At 36.5% G+C, this 21,049-nt stretch overlaps 1 pseudogene; it reads right to left on the bottom strand.

Moving 5' to 3' along the window:
• Window positions 1–2,461: 2,461 nt before the first annotated feature.
• On the bottom strand, window positions 2,462–17,686 carry LOC149221329 (uncharacterized; annotated as a pseudogene).
• Between the last annotated feature and the right edge of the window lie 3,363 nt (window positions 17,687–21,049).

Genomic DNA, 21,049 nt, shown 5'->3' with positions numbered 1-21,049 from the left:
AAATATAATTGATAGTGCGCCAAGAGCCATGGATGGCATGATTGCACAACGAACATGGTGAGACTTGTGGGGACAAAAATTCTATGAGTTTTGGATCTCTTCATGTGGAGTTGATAAATGGAATTCATTTTAGAGAGGTTTCATAGGAAAACAAGGTATGGATTCCTCAGTTCAAGATATTGTGTAGATGGCCTGAGTTGTTGATCGAAGTAATGAGTACATATGCAATGGTTCAGAGACACATAACTTGGAACCTATGAAGGGACTTCTTGATAGAGTTTGGACAATGGTAACAATAGTGTTTGAGGTTGGGCCATGTGATGGGAGTGTGGGAAGAAAGGATTGAGGATAACATGAGGATGAACATTCTCATGGGTTGAGTATAATGATTGGATTGATCACTCAATTAATCCAAAGAAAGGGATTTTACAATGTGTGGAGACATGGCAGAGTTAGTTGGAATATGGGAGTTCAACACTAGCAATTTTGTGGAGTTCTATTTGTAGTAGCATTGGTTGCAATAAGGCAGTGTGGTTAGCATGACAATAGCAATAACTTGGGGCATTGTACACAGAGTTAGTGGAGGAGATGTCTTTCTAGGACAATGACCAATTAGATTCCATGGCCACTTTGAGAAAATGACAATGTGGATGGTTACAACATGTTATGATTGATCGAAGGGTTCTGTGGGAATTCAAGGTTTCCTATGGAGGATGGAGATAGTAGTTTGGGTAGAGCTTGGAGATTTGGTGATGGGTTTCCACTGAGACATTTTATTTGGTGAACATGGGGATTTGGGTTAACTAATTGCAAGGTTACCATGGATGGATACAACTTGAAGTGGGGGAGGTTGTAAGGCATTTAGGTTGTGACACAAATGAGACATGTTGTAATGGAAATTGGATTGCATGATTATATGAACATATCACAAAGTAGAGATTTATAGTTGGGCAAGTAGGTCTCCTTAGACGTGTGAACATGCCAACGGACTTTCTCAAGCACGAAGAAAGATAGGTGCACATATTGGTGAGATGTCAATTGAGTAAGCTTAATTTGGGTTTACCCACCCTAGTCCCTAGTGCGTGGTGTCAAACGATGGCATGGGGAGAGGTTCATTCGGCATGATGAGTGAGTGGAATGTGTAGACAAGTTTATTGGGTGCACATTGCTGAGAGGATGCATGCATTTGATGAGTAGGTGGAATGTTCAGGTGAGTAGGCACACATAACACGCTAGGGTGAGGACACATTGCATCAGCTTGAAACAACCAACCAAAATTTCGGGTTTCTACCAAGCATGCACAAGGAACCAAAGGCTAGCTCGGGGTATGTAAGGAGTCGTGGCCCTTCATTTTGATGAGGGGAGTGCTCATATATATAAGAGGCTAGAGGAGGGAGTGAAGAAACAACCAAGTGTGGAGACAAATCACACAAGAGTTGTGCATAAGTGGGAGAGTGCACAAGGCAAATTGGGCGCAAACCAAGTTCATGGAAGAGAGGACACACAAATGTGGCATGTGCATCGCAGGTCACAAGTTTGAGCCATGGAGTTTGGAATGGGTGTGGTATGGGTAGATGGAAACTCTTGTATTGTATAAGCATTGAGGTTTGCATGCTCTGTGAGTTGCGGAACTGGGTGAGCACTGCACCAAGCTTGCGGAGAACACTAGGGTGTAATAGGGTGGGTTGTATGATATGATTATAACGACCACATGCCATATTTGATGCCATGCCTATTTGGAGTTGCATTGTATGTAACATTTTGTGTATGGTATGTTTACGTTTTAGGTGTTAGGTCGAATTAGGTTGCCCGACCATATTCTTGTGATGCGTGGCAATATAGTTTATTTCAACCCAATGACTAGATCAAGCCAGTTGTGTTAAACTTGGACTATGCCTCTCTATTTATCTAGTCAAGTCTATTGTTTAGTTATTACACTTAACCAAAATTCCAAATTCCATACTATACATCATACACATATATACAAGAATATGGTTGGGCAACCCAATTAGTTTTATATACCAATTTGGTATCGGGCTTGGTAGTGACCTTATAAATTTCAAGTACATGTTTATATGTTTTAAATATAAGTTTGAGAAAAATTTTAAGGTCACGACCAAGCCCAATACCAAATTGATATATAAAACCCATTTGTTTATGACACAAGGGAAATAGGTGTATAAAACCCCTTGAGAAATTTAATTACAAAAAATTACAAAACATACATATTCTAACCCCTTTATATCCTCATAACCAAACAAATACTCTTAATCATTATATTTACTCAAATTATATAGAAACTAAATATATTTTTATCAATACATATATTAAAAAAACCACACCTTACAGCAGTGCCACATGCATTCATATGGAGTGCTCTACACGACATCTAAAAACCCGACATTGTATTCTCCCTCGCAAAAATCTACAAACGCCGATTCAACATATTTACAGAAACAACTATACTGTGTAACCCATGTTTTAATACTATTTTTTTATCATAAAGACATGCACTCCAAACAGTGGAAGCAGGGACCATCTCATACAGTCATCCATACACCAGGATAACAAAAGCTCAGAAGATCATTTGCTTCATCGGGTAGATCCAGAGAATCCATATTCAATTCAGTTGCTAAGATCCCACAATCATCCATTTCAAAAATGTGTCCAAATTCTTCCAAGAAATACGAATCATCATAAAATATTGAATCTGGTGTACCCACTAACTGTACATAAGTTGAAGAAGAGGCTGCAAAACAATACCCACCTGAACTTTCTTCCGAGATGCAATATGCAGAAGCAGAGTCCGATGATAATGACGGTGATGGAGTCCTTGTTTCTTCAGTAGAGAAGTTGGTAAATGCTAATGGTCCTCTGAGATGAAGCATTATCATAAGTGTGTGCAGCGCCTTCTGCTGTATCATAAGTCCCTAGCCATAGCCTGACTCCTCTGGAGGAATCCCGGATCTCTGCAACCCATTTTCCCAATCTTCTTCGTCTCACTCCACGGTATTTACAGCTCACCGAACCCTGTAAATTGGGGACTGATCACATAATACTTTGTTTTTTCTTGTTGGGCACTTTGGATTTCCTCTTCGATTTGGATTTGGACTTTGGTTTGCACTGAGGTTCTGTGCCAACTGAGGAATTTAATAGTATGTGAATCTCGCAAACCAATCTCCAATCTCTTGTGAGATACAGGCTTTAATTCATCGTCACTTGAGAGGTCTGTGGCATATGAATCATTTCATATTAGATTATCTTCCTTGTAACAACGCCATTATTCCCTGTCTTTGAAGCTTTGATAGCATTATTGTTCTTTCTCTTGGAAGCATGCAAAATTGAAGTTGTCAATTTATGTTGAATCAAACTGCAATCCGAATGCTTGTGTTATTGCTCGTTCCTGCTTAGCTGATGCATGAACTAAAACAGATGGTGTAAAGAAATAAGCTGAGTATATAGATCTATGAAGCTAAACACTAATCCCCAAGAGAGAAAAAACACAAGCCAGATCGAATAGACTAACACTGAATAAATCTAATCCATATTGAGTATCCCAATGGTTCTTAATAAAATCATTGCTAAAGCTATAGCTGATTCAAACCTTTCACTGTGTAAAATACTCTATGGACCATGTCATCCTTCAAACCGTTTGACATAATCATCTGATGTGAAAGGAGGGCTATAATATAAGTAAAAACCAAATCAATATCCAAAGCCAATAGAAGCATATACTGCTATTCTCAAGGAAAACCCAGTTGTAGGATAATTGGCAGATCAGTGCTGCAATTCTCAAGGAAAACCCAGCTGTAGGAGAATTGGCAGATCAATGCTGCAATTCTCAAGGAAAACCCAGCTGTAGTAGAATTGGCTGACCAGTGAACACTTAAACCAGGTCAAGACATTCATACAGTATTCTGATAAACCAACAAGTCAGAAAATAAAAGGATTAGATGCCATATAATATAACTCTCTCATTCTTGATCCAGAAAAAATATTCAAATTCAAAACATTTTGAACAACAAAAAGAGAATATAACGACTGACAGCACTACTAACTTTGTGATTCAACAAAATTTTTTGGGTGAATTTTGGACACATTCAACAACAAAATTATATGCCAAAAAACCAAAACCTCCAAAACATAACATAACAGTTAAACTATAACATTAACATGTCTACCCTGACCCATAAACAACATTTACTTTTCTCCATCAAATTTCAAAGTAAGATACAAGAAGATACTATACTCATAAATAAGATCAAGAAAATCAGAGGTATTTTAACCATAAAAATATGACAGAAAAACCTCCAAAACTCAAAACAATTAAACTACAGCCCCAACCTATCTACCCATGATCCACAGAAAGCAATCACTTTGCTTCATCAAATGCCCATAAAGAAGATACTATCCTATAAAGAAGATAAAAAATATCTGAGATATTTTAACAAAAAAATATAACTGAAAAACAACCAAAACTTAGAACAGTGAAAATACAGCCCCAACATGTCTACCCATGACTCTAAGTGAAAATACAGCCCCAACATCTCTACCCATGACCCATAAAAATCATTCACTTTGCTCCATCAAATGCCCATAAAGAAAGATACTAGAAAATACTGTGCCCATAAAGAAGATCAAGAACATCAGAGGTATTAGTGCAACACTGGGTAGGAGACCCATAAAAGTGTGAGGAAATTGATTAAATAAAGCATTGTGGTGGTTCTTGCACTAAATCTCCAAGCTCCACAACTGAGTCCAGCATGGGCTTCTGAAATTTTCATAGGTAAATCGTTGTCTTTTCCTTATGACAGACATGAATTTAATTCAGTAGGAAGCAAATCAATTCAGTCGATAAGGATGAGAACCTCATACAAGCTGCAAGTCAAAAAAGCATAAGCATTGGCAACTTATATAATTACAGCACCTCTGAAGGGAAGCTACAGTAGAAAGCCCTGCAATTCCACCACCTGTTGGCACTCTATAATTTTCGTGCCAATTCATGAGCGTATTGAGCTTATTTCGTGGCGTTCCCAAATTTAAGGATTTCATAGCTCATACTATTTTATTAGTAGCAGGTTTTGGGTAAGGTTGCAATTGAACAAAAAGGCTTGTCATGACAATCAAGAGCATTGTCTCCGTGGTGAACAACTAGAGAATTACTTGAAAATAGAGGAGGCAAAGGTTGAAAACATGTCTAAACTGTTGTTGATTTTGATGGAGATTTTTCTGATAAAATCCCAAAAACACAAAAATAAACTCCACAGAGGCAATGCTCTGTTTTCCTTCTGCCACAGGATCTTTTTGTGCACACGGAAGCTTTTAATAAAAATTGACTGAACAGAGTATTACACAGCATAAAAACATTTCTATTCATTAAAACAAAAAACACTGATACACATTCATCCTCTTTCACTCAGAGGGATTTACCAAAAATAACATTCAGCCAACTTTGATACATGTTCATCCTCTTTGCTGAGAGGGATTCACCAAAAACAATATTCATCCAACAAAACATTTACTCTGTCTCCTCCTGAGAATTTTTTATACTGCTGGTGTGTAAAAATTTCTTTTTCTTTCACTGCTGTAAAAACCCCTTTTTTTACATTCACTGCTGTGAAATTTTTTTTACATATACTGTTGTAAAATAAATTTACATATGCAGTAAAATCTTCATTACATTCATTATGAAAAATAAAATCCTTTACTCACACCATACGCACTTGCTTCCCCTTCGTTCTTTTTACAACATCAAAAACTTACATTTCAACCTTTTATTTTGTTGGTTCGCATTGCTGTGCGTTATCTCACATTTCTTCACCACCGGTGAACAAAAATTACAGAACGATATGGGCTCCCCTGCTTTTCTTTATCTTGCACTGCTGTGCAAAAAATACATAGTTCTTCGCTGCCCTCTATTCTTTTACGATGATCAACATATTACAACCCCGGAGCACTTTTTATTTTGCCTCATTATATATGTATATAAACTAAAACAAAAACATACATGATATATATATTTTTTTAATGATTTAGGCCATGCTCCCGTGACCAAACATAAAACATCAAAAATTAAAGTTTCACCAACTATTTACAAATGTCGTTTAATTCTCAGCATGGTGGTCAATTCATTTGCTGACAAGTCGGCGTCAAACTGAAGCTTCAACTTTACTCCACGCAAACATTTTAATGTTGGCCGTATGCAGGTTGAGACAATCGATGGCGGAGGTAGATGGAATAAATCGGACGGCTTACAAGAATATCGGAAGCCAATTTGCTACCGAACTTTAGCCTCCAAAAAATTGTGTCGGCTGATGTCAGGCGAGTGACACGCAGCGCCACCACAGTTTATCGGAGTCGCTCGCCGGTATATTCTTTCCCCGGAAAGCTGGCGCGAAAAATTTTAGGCGGGTTCGTTGAACGGTTTTGGGCTCCCGTCGTTGTGCTTGCTGAAACGGCTACCCATGTCCGCCTGCAGCCTGCAGTTGGAATTAACATTCCAACACTCCCCTTTAATTTCAACTGCTGGGCATTCATACATACCCAAACACTTCCTCACATAGAGGGATTCACTAACTGCTTCTGATGCAGTTCCACACACAACAAAATAGTTTTCCTCTTAACAGAGGGATTAACCTGAAACTGTGCTTAAGAGCACCTTTCTCATGACAGAGGGATTCACCATAACAATGTGTTGAAGAGCACCTTCCTCTTGACAGAGGGATTCACCTGTGACTATGCTGAAAAGCATCATCCTCTTGATAGAGGGATTTACCATGTGTATGCTAAAAAGCATCTTCCTCTTGACAGAGGGATTTACCATGACATTGTGCTGAAAAACACCTTCCTCTTTAATAGAGGGATCCACTAAGAACTTCACTTCCTCTCACGGAGGGATTACTGCCAAACACTGCTTTAGATGCAGTTTCAAAACAAAACATTCATTGCACTGTTGTGCATACTCATTACATTGTTCTTTTATGCTGTTGCATGTTCTCTGCTGCAGTGTTGTGCCATCTTCTTTGATGTGTCTACCCCACACTGCTGTGTCTACACTTGCTGTTGTGTTGCTGCACTTCACTTACATTTCTTTGCAAACTCTGCATTGCTGTGCATTCTTCAAAGACAAAATACTTTGTCTTTTCTGGAACAATTACTCTGTCCCACCTTACAAATTTACACTGCTGTGTGTAAACATTTCTTACATTCACTCTTAGTTCTGGTTTCATTTTCTTCGCACTATTGTCCTTCTCCTTCTTGCCATCACACTGCTGCCTTTTCTTATGCACTGTTGTCCATACCCATAACCATAGACTGTCATCCCTGGGCTTTTTATTTGCTGCTGCGTTGCCTCTGCAATTTGCACTATGGCTGCCTTTTGTTTCATCATACTGTTGTGTGCCCATACACTAACTCTTTACTCTCCATTACTTGCACATAGAGAGAAATCATCCTCACGCTGTTTTGCGCTGCATTCTCCACACAACAAAAAAAATAACACGGGCTGCTGCCTTTTCTTTTTACACCCTTGCTTCACACAATCTTAGTCTTCATTCATTTTTTTTATTTACACAGTGCACTGTTGTGCAGTTGCTTTCATTTTTCTGCTACCACACATTATCATTCACCCATGTGCATTGAAAATCTGTTGTCCCTGTTTTTCTTTATGCATTTCTTTGCATGCCGCATTGCATATGAAGAAAAACATTACATTTTTTTTACTGTTGTGTATTGTACTCACTCTGCTGTGAGTATGTTCTCTCACATTACATAGAAGCAAACTACCTTCCATTGCTATGCATTTCAATGCATGTGCTTCATAACAAAAATTCAAAACTGTTGTTTTATGTTCCATCTTCCCACTGCTGTGATGGTCTCCATGCTTTGCATACTTTTCTTATTGCGCTGCTGCACTTCACATTTGAGCGCTGCCCCTTTTTCTTCTCTGCTTTTATGGCAGATTTAACTTCATATTTTTCCCTTATAAAAGGTCTTCATCAAAGAGTGACTGTTAAGATAGTTCAGCAAAAAAAATTACAAGCTCCCCTTTAATGTGTGCTTGTCTTCTTTTGGCAGACTCTTCTCAAAACAAATTTAGATCCATTGGGGAGTTCAAGAGGCTTTCAGGTTGCATTTCCTTCCTTCTCCATACTTGTGTAACTTTCTTGTTTTGAATGGGTTTAGCTTGTGTAAGAGCCCATGTTAAGTTACAGTCACGTGCCATATGCCCAATGTTATGACACTTGAAGCATTCAACTTTATTCATGAATAAGAATTCATGATTTCTTCTTGTGGAATTATTTCTTGGAGATTGTCGGGGACCACAATATATATCTCCATGAAATGCTCTACAGTCTCTTGCCATATGACCAAAGTTTGAACAAGCATAACAATAACCAAAAAATGAACTTTGGTACCTGGGAGATGGAGGTTTCCTTGATGTACTTCTGAAGCCTTGCTGCCTTGAGATCCTTTGATGATCACCATTGCCTCTTACCTTTTTGACATCAGCTACACTTCTTCTTGGAGCTGATTTTCTACTTGGAGTAGGATTTCTTCTATCGCAACCTTCATTTTTCTCCTTGCCTTTGCTGGAACTAGGAGCATCACAATCTCTTTCTTGCTTCTTCACATCTCCTTTGCTTAGAGCATCTTCATTCTTGTTTGAGGGTTCACCTACATACCCAAGTCCTGATATATCAGATGGAGATCTGTGATAGCTGAGCATGTCATTCAAAGCTTGAGAGCTCTTCATGATCTTGTTCATCCCTTCAACCTTCTTCCTGAGGAGGACAATCTCTTCTTCCAACTTTTCACATACATTATTTTTCTTTGCTAGTTGTTCCTCAGTTTCTTCTTTGCTACGAGTAGCTTCAGCTGCTGCTTTTTTAAGAGAGATGATGTATGTTTTCATTTTGGAGATTTCTTCTTGACTGCTCTCCATTTTCTTTTCAGCTCCTTGTGCCTGCTTCCTAGCTTCTTGTAGTTCAGACTTAAGGGAGGTGACCTCTACCTTGTACTGTCCAATTTCTTCTACAAGTTTGTTCACTCTCATGTGCCTTTGTTCAAGTTGACTTGTCAAGGCATCTTCCTGCTTCTTTGCTTCATTCAGCTGATTTGTCATGGATATGACTTCTTCATGATGTTTCCTCTTGCATTGATCAAGCTCCTTCTTGAGCTTGGCAAGCTCTTCATCCCTTTCTTTTACTTGAAGTTTGATGAGGTCAACCTTCTCACATTCAGCTTCTATGATGGGTTCAGAATTTTCTTCTTCACTGCTGGTCATGGTCAGTGCTCCCTTTGCATGAAGGTCATGCAGTCTGTCCCATATATCCTTTGCTGATGTATATTTTCCTAGATTCTTCTTCACAGAATCAGGCAGTCCATCCAAGATAGTCTTTGCTGCTTGTGCATCATACTCCATGGATTCTTTATCCATCTTGCTATCATCAATCACTGATTCCCAAATTTCAATCCCTTGAGACTGTAAGACAGCCCTCATTTTTATTTCCCACATATCAAAATTTCCATTAAACTTTGAAGCCTCAAATAAAATACTTTCAAATAGATTGTCTTCTATTTTAGTAGAAGAGGGAGACACAACCTTAGGGGATTTGAACACTTTCTTCTTTGACCTTGCCATTCTTAACTATACTCCAAAATACTTGACTGTGTTTTTAAAATGACTTACTGTTTCTTCAACAGCAACGCAGAAAGTTAATCTGAGAAATACCTGAATCCCTTTGGCTAAAACTTCACACTGCTGGAGAAGCTTCACTACTGCTGCAACAAGAGTCTTTCCTTCAGCTTCCTTGACACTTTTAAAGAGCCTGAACCAGCTCTGTCACCATCAAAGAGCCTGGACTAGCTCTGATACCACTGATGGAGATTTTTCTGATAAAATCCCAAAAACACAAAAATAAACTCCACAAAGGCAATGCTCTGTTTTCCTTCTGCCACAGGATCTTTTTGTGCACAGGGAAGCTTTTAATAAAAAATGACTGAACAGAGTATTACACAGCATAAAAACATTTCTATTCATTAAAACAAAAAACACTGATACACATTCATCCTCTTTCACTCAGAGGGATTTACCAAAAATAACATTCAGCCAACTCTGATACATGTTCATCCTCTTTGCTGAGAGGGATTCACCAAAAACAATATTCATCCAACAAAACATTTACTCTGTCTCCTCTTGAGAATTTTTTACACTGCTGGTGTGTAAAAATCTCTTTTTCTTTCACTGCTATAAAAACCCTTTTTTTACATTCACTGCTGTGAAAAACGTTTTACATATACTGCTGTAAAATAAATTTACATATGCAGTAAAATATTCATTACATTCATTATGAAAAATAAAATCCTTTACTCACACCATACGCACTTGCTTCCCCTTCGTTCTTTTTACAACATCAAAAACTTACATTTCAACCTTTTATTTTGTTGGTTCGCATTGTTGTGCGTTATCTCACATTTCTTCACCACCGGTGAACAAAAATTACAGAACGATATGGGCTCCCCTGCTTTTCTTTATCTTGCACTGCTGTGCAAAAAATACATAGTTCTTCGCTGCCCTCTATTCTTTTACGATGATCAACATATTACAACCCCGGAGCACTTTTTATTTTGCCTCGTTATATATGTATATAAACAAAAACAAAAACATACATGATATATATTTTTTTTAATGATTTAAGCCATGCTCCCGTGACCAAACATAAAACATCAAAAATTAAAGTTTCACCAACTATTTACGAATGTCGTTTAATTCTCAGCATGGTGGTCAATTCATTTGCTGAAAAGTCGGCGTCAAACTGAAACTTCAACTTTACTCCACGCAAACTTTTTAATGTTGGCCGTATGCAGGTTGAGACAATCGATGGCAGAGGTAGATGGAATAAATCGGACGGCTGACAAGAATATCGGAAGCCATTTTGCTGCCGAACTTTAGCCTCCGAAAAATTGCGTCGGCTGATGTCAGGCGAGTGACACGCGGCGCCACCACAGTTTATCGGAGTCGCTCGCCGGAATATTCTTTCCCCGGAAAGCTGGCGCGAAAAATTTCAGGCGGGTTCGCTGAACGGTTTTGGGCTCCCGTCGTTGTGCTTGCTGAATCGGCTGCCCACGTCCGCCTGCAGCCTGCAGTTGGAATTAACATTCCAACAGATTTTAGTACCAAAGCTATTGTGAATAGTGAAAGTGGTGAAAGACTTCCCCATGTAGTAGAAGGACTTCTTTTCCTATACCTAACAAAGAAATTCCAATTCAGGAATTAATCCTCATAAAACATATCACAACTCCTGATATTGGGACAGTGCAAACACCAGATGAATATAAGCCTGATTTTGAGATTGTTCATGGTGAATATGAGAAACTAGGGTCTGCTTATGTTAAAAAGGAGGAGGTGCATACATTCCAAAAAATTGTAAGTTTCAGTGTGTTGGAGTATGCAGCATTTGCTTATGGGACCAAATGGGCCAGCTAAAAGCAAATGAACCTTATGGAGTTGGGTCGAGAATGTGAAACACTTATGGCTGACCTTCCTTGGGATACTGCAAAGTTCAAGGAGTTTTCATAAAGTATTTGTGTGCATTTGGTTGAGTGCATTCCTGCATTGAGAAAGCTTTAGCATAATGCATTATGATGTACTGAACATGATGCACAAAAGGATAAGGTAAGGATGGAGATGCATCCAGTGCATTCTCTGGAGCTCCAGTTTATTGGCATGTTGATTTGGAACAAGTTCCTTGGGGAGTGCCAACCATCATTATTGCCCATGAATTTTATGATGCTCTTCTAGTGCACCAATTCCAGAAAACTCCTCGTGGGTGGTATGAAAAGCTCATTGATATTGCAGAAGATTCCTTCGATGGACTTCGTTTTATGTTGTCTCAAGAACCAACAATTGCCAACAAGTTGTACTTAACTAAACACCTTAAGGGGCTTTCTCCATATGAAATAGCTCACTGGAGCACATTGAAGTTTACTCTCAGGATATTGAATTGTCTAGGAATATCGCTAAGAGGATTTCATCAGATGGTGGATGGAGGCAACATTCATGGAACATCTTTTGAATTTTCTCTTCATTCGTATTTGTACATTCTTTTGCATGCATTGGCAGTTGCTCCATCTTCTTGGGTGTTTCGAGTAGAAAAAATATTTTGGGTGCTCATCTATTCTATGCTCAAGGTATTGTGTGGGGTTTTCTAAACCTTCTTGAACCATGAGATGGATGTCACAACTGAAAACAAGGGATTTACTGGACATTTTCACCATTCTACCCAGTTAACTTCCGAGACAGTTTCTGGGTAAACGGGGATGAGTTCTAAAAATATGAGAGAGGTTATGGTCAAGCACGGATTAAGGAACATTAACATCTTTCAGTTTTCCTACAGGTGTCACATATTGGGAGAATCGAATGCATCTTTCAGCCCTAGTTTTTGGGATTCAGAATTTTCCTGTTTAACACATATTTTTCAAATGCAGATCTCGGGTAAATAGAGACGAATCACAAAAAAATGAGGGAGGTTTTTTCTCAGAACAAGCTGATCTACAAAAACCTCCTCCAAATTTTACACAACTATCATGATTTAGGAGATATGAGATCCTGAAGTGACCCCTAGTTTTCAGCAGTCTGGTCCATTTTTCATGGTAGACAGTTCCAAACTTCAATGTAACTGCTGCTATCTTTGGAAATTTGGTTAGATTCGACCTCCTGAGCCTGGGGGAGAATTCTTTCCTATATATTATTGTAATTTTATTGTGTAAAGGGTTGGATCTGGTGAATTGTAGCATTGTTCTGAGCTCCTGGAGCTGCTTTAATCTTTTTCCTGAAATTCAATAAAATTGGGTTTTGCAAGCTTGGATTCAATCTGAAGAGATTCTTGTGATGTATTTGGCTGGTGTTTGTCTTCTCTGTGTATGTATTTCTTTCTTTTCCAGGTCTTTCACATCTATTTAGATGCTTAGATTGAGAAATGTGTCAGAATTCATTCTCACAATGCTCTGATTTTTGCCTTCTAACATCTGTCTGTAAAGTCTTCTGCATGGTTTCAAGGTAATCTACAATTGAGACCTTGATGCCCCACTAAATGTTTCTCTTTCCATCCCACTACAATGAAAACCCTCTGATTTTGGCACAGTCCATAGGTCTATCTTGCCTCTGTTAACAAATTCTAGAGTGGATTTCCCAAATTTGTTTTCTTTTCACACCTCTTGACTCCAGACTCCATGCTCAATGGATCTCTTGGCTTGTGTTGCAAGGAACCAGATTCAATAAATTTACTTTTTAATCCCTAGTCTAGCCCCTGAGTCAAATAGAGGTCAGATCTAGTATTTGATCCAGAGAGAGCCCTCTCTTAGGTTGGAAGTGGCTAGTTACCAACCTAGAAGCAGTTTGAAATGGTTACCTCTGTGGTTCCTCTCCTCAGCCTGGAGGCAATTACAGAGCGTTAACACCACCCACAATTACTAAGCCTTCAAAATTCTCATTGCTAATATTGTTGCTGTTGCAGCCTGCTTATCTTCCTACCTCCTCAAACTTCAATCTAATTGGGTGTTTGAAAGGTGGGTATGAGTAGGGCTATTCCTAGGACTTCCTAGGAATTCCATAAAATAAATTGTTGTTAAAATTCATAAAATAAATTGTTATATAATTAAATTGTTGTTAAATGTCTTGCGTACTTGTCATATTTGATGAACAAAAAATCTGGTTATAACACTGGGTTACAAGCATAACATCTTAACTACTTCACCCTGCATCAATTGGTAATCAAGGTTGTGGGACTTTCATTCACTCTCAGTGGTGGTTTTTCTACAGAATCCTTCTTGATGACATCTAATTTTATCCTAGGTCATCTTCACAACTAGAGTGGCAATTTTGTTCACAATATAAAAATTTTGAACATGTGAGATTTTCTAGAAGAGCAAGATTGAAACAACGTTTATAATAACTTCAAAAAATAATGTTTATGCATTCAGAGCGGTAACTATAAGTATGAGAACGCCACCTCTGCTCCTAGGAGCTATGACACATGTGAAGCAAGATGCATCTCTTTAGTCAAACAAAGTTGATTGCCATGGTAGAGGACTAAATTTCACAAAATGACAAAAGGCTTCAAAGTCAACAACTGACAAGGTTATTCCTGGCACAAAACCTAATAGAGGTAGCAAGTGCAACTACCAATCCCATGTTGGAGATTGTAACATCATTGGCTGGATATTCAATCAACCTATCCAAACTCTAGTTTACAAGGCTTGTCAACATTTAAGTATGTTCTAATGATCGAATCTAAAAGCAGGAAAGGAATCAATGAAATTGATAGAAAATGGTCTCAAGTATACATGACAAATCAAAGCATGGGAATATTTTTAGCATACAACCTATGAACCCTTCTAGATCATAGAAAATTTCTTTAAATTACTCATTTGCTATAATAAGTGCAAGCTAAAACTGAGCTTGTTGACATCCAACAAAAAAAAATGGGGATCTTTTACAAGCACTTGCAAAATCCAAGTATGAAAACACCATATTAACAAATGAACATAACAAATGTATGGAAGAGCAAGGTGTTGTCAATACTTTGTAGGCAAAGCTTGAACATGCATGAGATGAAAATTAGAATCTACAAAAGGAGCTTTGAACAAGTTCACTAATCTTAATAACCTTCACATTATGTTCTCTACCTTGGGAAGGGAGAAAGAAATCATGGAAGCAGAATTGACACTGAAGCCAAACTATTGTGTGAGATGGAGGAAAACCTAAACGACCTAAAAGAGAAAATCACGACAATTTCAAACAAGTTAGAGGCTTAGGCGAGGGAAAATAAAACCAAAATCTGAGGTACCCAGGAATTTCAGAAATGATTGCTTCTCTTCAAAACCGCAACAAACAATTGGCAGAACAAGTGCTTAAGGCATCAAAAGGATATTGTTCCTTTAAGAGGAAATCAAAAGATTTGTGAGAATAGGACAGTGGATTGAAGAGGGAGATAGCCTACCTTAAATCTTCGATACTGAAATAGGAAAATTTTAGAAGGAGTATGGTATTAAAAAGGGCTACACTTATGAATAAGATCACCTAGGATAAGCAACAACTTCATAATTTGCTGAAAAAGTGTGAGAAGTATGGCTCACAATTCTAGGTAAGAAGAAAAGTTTCAAAAGAGGAATTTTTATTGCTTGATAATTTCCTACTTCACTTCAAGGAAACGATGAGGTGCCTCAAGGTAGATCTCAATACAGTTAAAGAGTACCAAAAACTTGAGGAAATGACAATGTTGCAGAATGAGCTATTGTATTTGTGTATAGAGAATAATTTACTTATACAAGAGAAAAAACTAAATGCAAACAAAGATGCCAACATTAAAAGGCTAGAAGATGGGGCACCCTTACCATTTTCCAGTGGTGAAAGCCTATAGGTTGAGGTGGAATACATGAATATGGAGAAAACAAAGCTTAAACTTGGTGATGCTACAGATCTCAGAAATCAACAATTTATAACACAAAAGGAAGACAATACAGTGTCTTTACTCAACATGGATCCTAGTTCTAAGGACAAGTCCCCATGAGTAAAACCATGAAGTTTCCTATCGTCAATTTTTTATAGAAATCAAATGATATTAATCAAAATCTCTACTCATTTTTCATGTTTGTAAGAGATTGAACTTGATAGTTGGCATGAATGCTAGATTTGAGTAAATTCGAGAACAAAGAAGACCTAGTGTGGAAAAAAACTTCAATCAAAACGGGTTTTTATATGCTTATATTGAAAGTGTTCGTTTTGTAAACATCCTTGGGATGTAATTGTGAATCACCATGCTCATTTGTATATATTTCTATATATATTACATTGAGATATCCATGATGTTTTGAAACTGTTGAAACTGGTAAGTTAAATTATTGTATTTTCAATGCTATAAAACGGTGCTAAATATTGGGACCAACACCTTATTGAAAAACCTGGACTCATATGAATGCATCTAATTTTTATAGTTTCCAATATAAGCATCACAAAAGATAAGGTGAGAATCAACTTAGATTATTTACAAAGAAATTTCTTTTATTTTTATTGATAATATCAAAATCTGTTGATTTTATTTTTATGTATTACAATGTCCTTTTGAACCATGACAACATAGTAGCCAAAATGTGTTATCAATTTAATTGAAGTATTTGTTTTCTTGCAAGTTTTACTTCTAATATTTACTGTTAGTAATTTTTGTTTAAAAACTTTTATCATTTTCGATGAAGTTTCTTACAGTACAGTAATAATGAAATTGCACGACAATTATAGGGCATCACTATTACACATCATAGAAGAAGTAATAATTTATAGTTTAGGAACCACTCACATATTTTGGGCTATGAATTCCAAAGCCTGTAGGACAAGAACACGGAGGCATTCAACCTTTCTATTGTATATCTATATTGATCCTTGCATCAATAATGCAACTGCACAACATTAACATTGGATAAGAGAAAATATTTTTTATACAATAGAAGTTAGACAAGAAAAAAATCTTAAAACGACAACCACCCAACCATGAGGCAACACTAGTCAAAACAAAGATTACCTGATGGCATTGAAAATGCTAGAAATCTATTGATGCAATTAACCATAAGTAGATACAAAGTAATAACTTGCATTCCAAAAGATAGTATGCATTATGTTTTAACATTTTAAGATCTGTAGAGGGTTGGTAACATCAATGTTTGCAAGTATACTAAGGATGGTAGTTAAATGACTTCTAATAGAAATAATTTGCCAAAAAATAAAACAAATAAAAGAAGAGGTGAGGCAGGTGGTCGCAATATGAACTTACTGAGGTCGTGGATTGAGGACAATCTCATGATTATAGATTCAAAAACTATGGTCTCCATGACAAAAGAATGGTTAATGTGGCAAGATAATGTAAATATAGATATTACATTATATTTTTACGGCGCACTTTTTAATTTGTTACCGTAAATATTATTATATATTTTTAAATGTAACATTAAGTGGCAACATCTAGCTCAAATATTTTATTCATATTTAATCAAGGTGTGCATATCACTATTAAAGAATTACATATCTTACTTTATTTTATGCAGAAATTGAAATATTTTATTTGTGCTTCACACTGAAATAATTTATTTTATTAGCATGTGTTTGTAAAGTACCATATGTGAGCTCCATGAAGTATCACATCTCCTTCATAATAGGTTGTAAGATCAATTTTATTTTAGATGTCAGATGTAAACTATATTGACTAGGGAAGAATTACATTTTTTCATCATATGAAAAAGTAAAGACCAAATAAAGTTTTTTTACTATCAATTACTTTTAGTCCTTTCTATATAAAGATGTAAAATTATGTTATTTAAAGGGGACACTCAAATGTTTATTTATGGCATACTAAAACTTATATTAAAATATTTTTTTGCTATTAACATTTTTTAAGGCCCTTATTATTTTATTTCTTTCAACTTAAGGCTAAGTGATAACATATTAATATGTATGTTTCATATTGAAATATTTTTTCGTTATTAACTTTATTTAAGGTGAGTATTATTTTATTTGTTTTAATGTAATGTTGAAAATGGCAAGAGGCTTGGCGGGTCGGCTGCTTACCAGGGCTATTACAGCAATCAGATCGGGGAAATCGTGGCAGCGACAACAAGTCTGACATCTCAATATCATACCAGGGTTCAAGTCTGATGAGCAAATATGGAGTTAATGCTCCCAAAGGTATTCTTGTCTCTTCAGTTGCAGAAGTGAGGCAGGCCATCAAAGACACTTTTCCGGAAGAGAAAGAGGTTGTTGTGAAAAGTCAAGTACTTGCTGGTGGTCGAGGATTCAGAACATTTAAAAATGGGTTTGAAGGGGGTGTTCATATTGCCAAAATTGATGAAGTGGAGGTCATTGCAGGAAAGATGCTAGGACAAATTCTTGTTACCAAACAAACTGGACCTGGAGGGAAACCGATGAACAAGGGAGCACAACTCAGCTGCCTACCACCTATCCAAGGAAGCAGCGCTCAGGGATGATGATACTTGGTTGATATAGGAGGAAAGGGATGGTAATGCATACCAACACTATCACAGGCCGTTCATAGATACAAGAGTTTAATGTAGGATTTACATGAACAGTTTTTATCATAATGATCATATGTAAATATTTATTTATACTTTCACTTGTTTTATCTTAGAACTAGTCTCTCTGCGAAGAGATCAACAACATATTAAATCTTTTTGAACAGTTTCTCCCCTGTGTGGAGTTCTCCAGAATAGCTTTTGTTTTTTGACAGGCTTGCCCTCACCATATGTATATTCTCAGCATCTACAAAATGTAATTTTCTTATTAATAAAGGAAATTACTACCTTTTCCTCTCGAAAAAAGTGATAACATATTAATATGTATGTTTCATATTGAAATATTTTTTTGTTATTAACCTTATTTAAGGTGAGTATTATTTTATTTGTTTTAAAGTAATGTTGTTTGACAATATCTCTCCCATGGTGGGCTATAGAGATCTTTTGGCCCCGATACAATTTCTTTATGTACGATATATATTCAAATATTTTATTTAAAGAAGATATTGAAATATTTTTAAACAGTAAAGAAATTATAAATTTATATTTTTTGTTTTCAATTACTATGGACATTGAAATATTTTATTTATGGCTAACACTTTTTTGTTATTAATATTTCTCTTTTAATATTACTTATCAATTCTATGTCATGGAATGAATTACAGGCTTCCATATTGACTCAAGGAGTAATTACCCATCTCCCTTACACTGAAAAGAGGAAGGAATTATAGAGGGAATTAGAGACTTTTCACTATAAATTACTTTATCTTTATATATAAATATGATGTAAAATTAAGGTTAGGGTGTTTGTGCAAGCGGCAAGGGTATTGGGCATTTTTCCACCACCAAACATGCATTACGGGTTTTTGGCATTTTTCCACCACCTAACATGCATTACTGCACACGACATGGCATTACACCCCACCAATATTATTTACAAGAGCCACACTTACTATGAGCAAGTCTTGGAAATCACAATTAGTAGTTTCAATTCAAGGTACTCCTTCACATGTTTGTTTTAGTTTTTCGTTTGTCTCATCCATGGCGTGTAATATTGAGGATCCTTGGCCACTGAATGGACCTCTTCTTATTGTACAACGAATGACCAGCATGTCACCTCAAATAATGAAAAGGAGATATTTCATGGTTTGAGATGAAATTAGGGAGGAGGTGATCTCCTACCAATCAATACCACTTTCTTGAAGGATGTATCATTCTTTATGGTGCATGATTTCTTCGAAAAAAACCGTAATGAGAAGGTATTTCTCCCATGGTCTATTTAGGTTGGTTTCTCACTTCTTCTTTCACTCAAGTATTTTTTGGCTTGGCATAGAGTCTTTGTGTTAATCCATTTTTCTTTGGTTCTCCTCAAAAGGTTTTATCTATGGTAGATTTTTCTTCTTATATTCCCTTTTACTAATTGAAATATTATAAATGTGTATGCACATTCATTCATTTTCTCAAATTTCCACTCTTAACCCTACATATCGTTCACAACCATTCCTTGTTTTCCCATTATTTTTCCACCAGTATCCTCCCATTTCCCTCATGTTTGTTATCTAACTTACCTTGACTTTGGAAGTTCCATCATCATTATAACCCATTTCTGTTGGTCATCGAGTGCTTCCACCACCTTCTCCATCTCATCCACCCATAAAAGTTGCATTAGTAGACCATCTCAAGGGGCTTCATCCATTTTCTAGCCCCTTTCTACCCCTAGGCTAGTCCCAACAACCATTTTGACTAACATTGTTCCATCTCAAGTGGTTTCTCCATATTTCCCCCATGTAATCCCTCTATCACCAAACCACAATGGTAGTTCAATGGATGCAACAATAAATATCTCTTCCAATCAAGTTGTGTAGTGGAAGACTCCACCTGGTGAATCTCCATCACTCAGTGAAACATTCAAGATGAGATCATTCCTTTATGATTTCCTTTATTTATGATGAGTTTTAGTCTAAGCATTTTTTGTTTAAATTATATGCTACAACTCTTGTAACTATTAAATCCTGGTATAGTAGAGAGGTTAGGGGTGTCTAAGAGGAAAAAAATCTTGTGATTTACTAGATCATCTTCAGTGAAAGAACAAAATATGAAGAAGCACGCCCCAAAAGAAAGAATGTTGAGCTCCTTTCTTCTAGTAGGAGGGTAAAGGATGCAAATGATGGTGGTGAAGGTGGAAGTGGTGAGGAAACCCATTTGTATATACACCATTATATGCCAAATAGTCATGTTTGGGCATAATATGTTGTTAGTATATTAGAATAAGTTTCTATATAGGCCACCACATGCCATACTTCCATGTTTAAGAGCGAGCTTTGTTTTGTATATTGAGCATGTTGTGCCATTTTTTTTAAATGTGTGCATTTGAGACAATTTTGAATGTGTGTGTGTATTTATTCATGTATGTATGAATTTAAGTGTTATTTTAGTTGATGTTGAAGTGTTATATTTTTAGGTTGAATTTTCATGTGCATCATGATAATGCAATATCATCTATTATGAAGTGAGCAATTTAACATGTTGTATTGTTGAAGGAGTTTGGATTGGATTTTTAAAGACATGTCACTTATGCATATTCCTAGTGAGAGAGTAGTTGATGATCCCAAACAAATTGTGACAAATTCGATCCCTTAGGGCACACTTCTCCAAGCTCATAAAAAATCTGATAATCACTTTATTAAAATCGTTTACGTGACATAGATATGTTTTTTTATCCTCAATTTCTATCTTAAATCACTTAAAATTTTCAACCCTATGTTATACAAAATCGACATGAATGAAAAATATTGAAAGCTACTTAATCATGAAGAGAATGCATGAAGAAAAATTTAATTTGAAATCACACAATTTTGGATAGCAAGATACTTTATACATGTGTAGATAAATGAAATAGATGTGAACAAATTTATCACAAAATTGGTACAATATCTCGCTCTCCAAATTATAGCAAGGTAAAATCAAGAAA

This window comes from Pinus tabuliformis, chromosome Q, assembly GCF_031772625.1.
Source record: "Pinus tabuliformis cultivar Carrire ecotype Pingquan chromosome Q, CPIR1, whole genome shotgun sequence".
In the NCBI taxonomy this organism is placed as follows: Eukaryota; Viridiplantae; Streptophyta; class Pinopsida; order Pinales; family Pinaceae; genus Pinus; species Pinus tabuliformis.
This window is presented reverse-complemented; position numbering and strand designations above follow the sequence as displayed.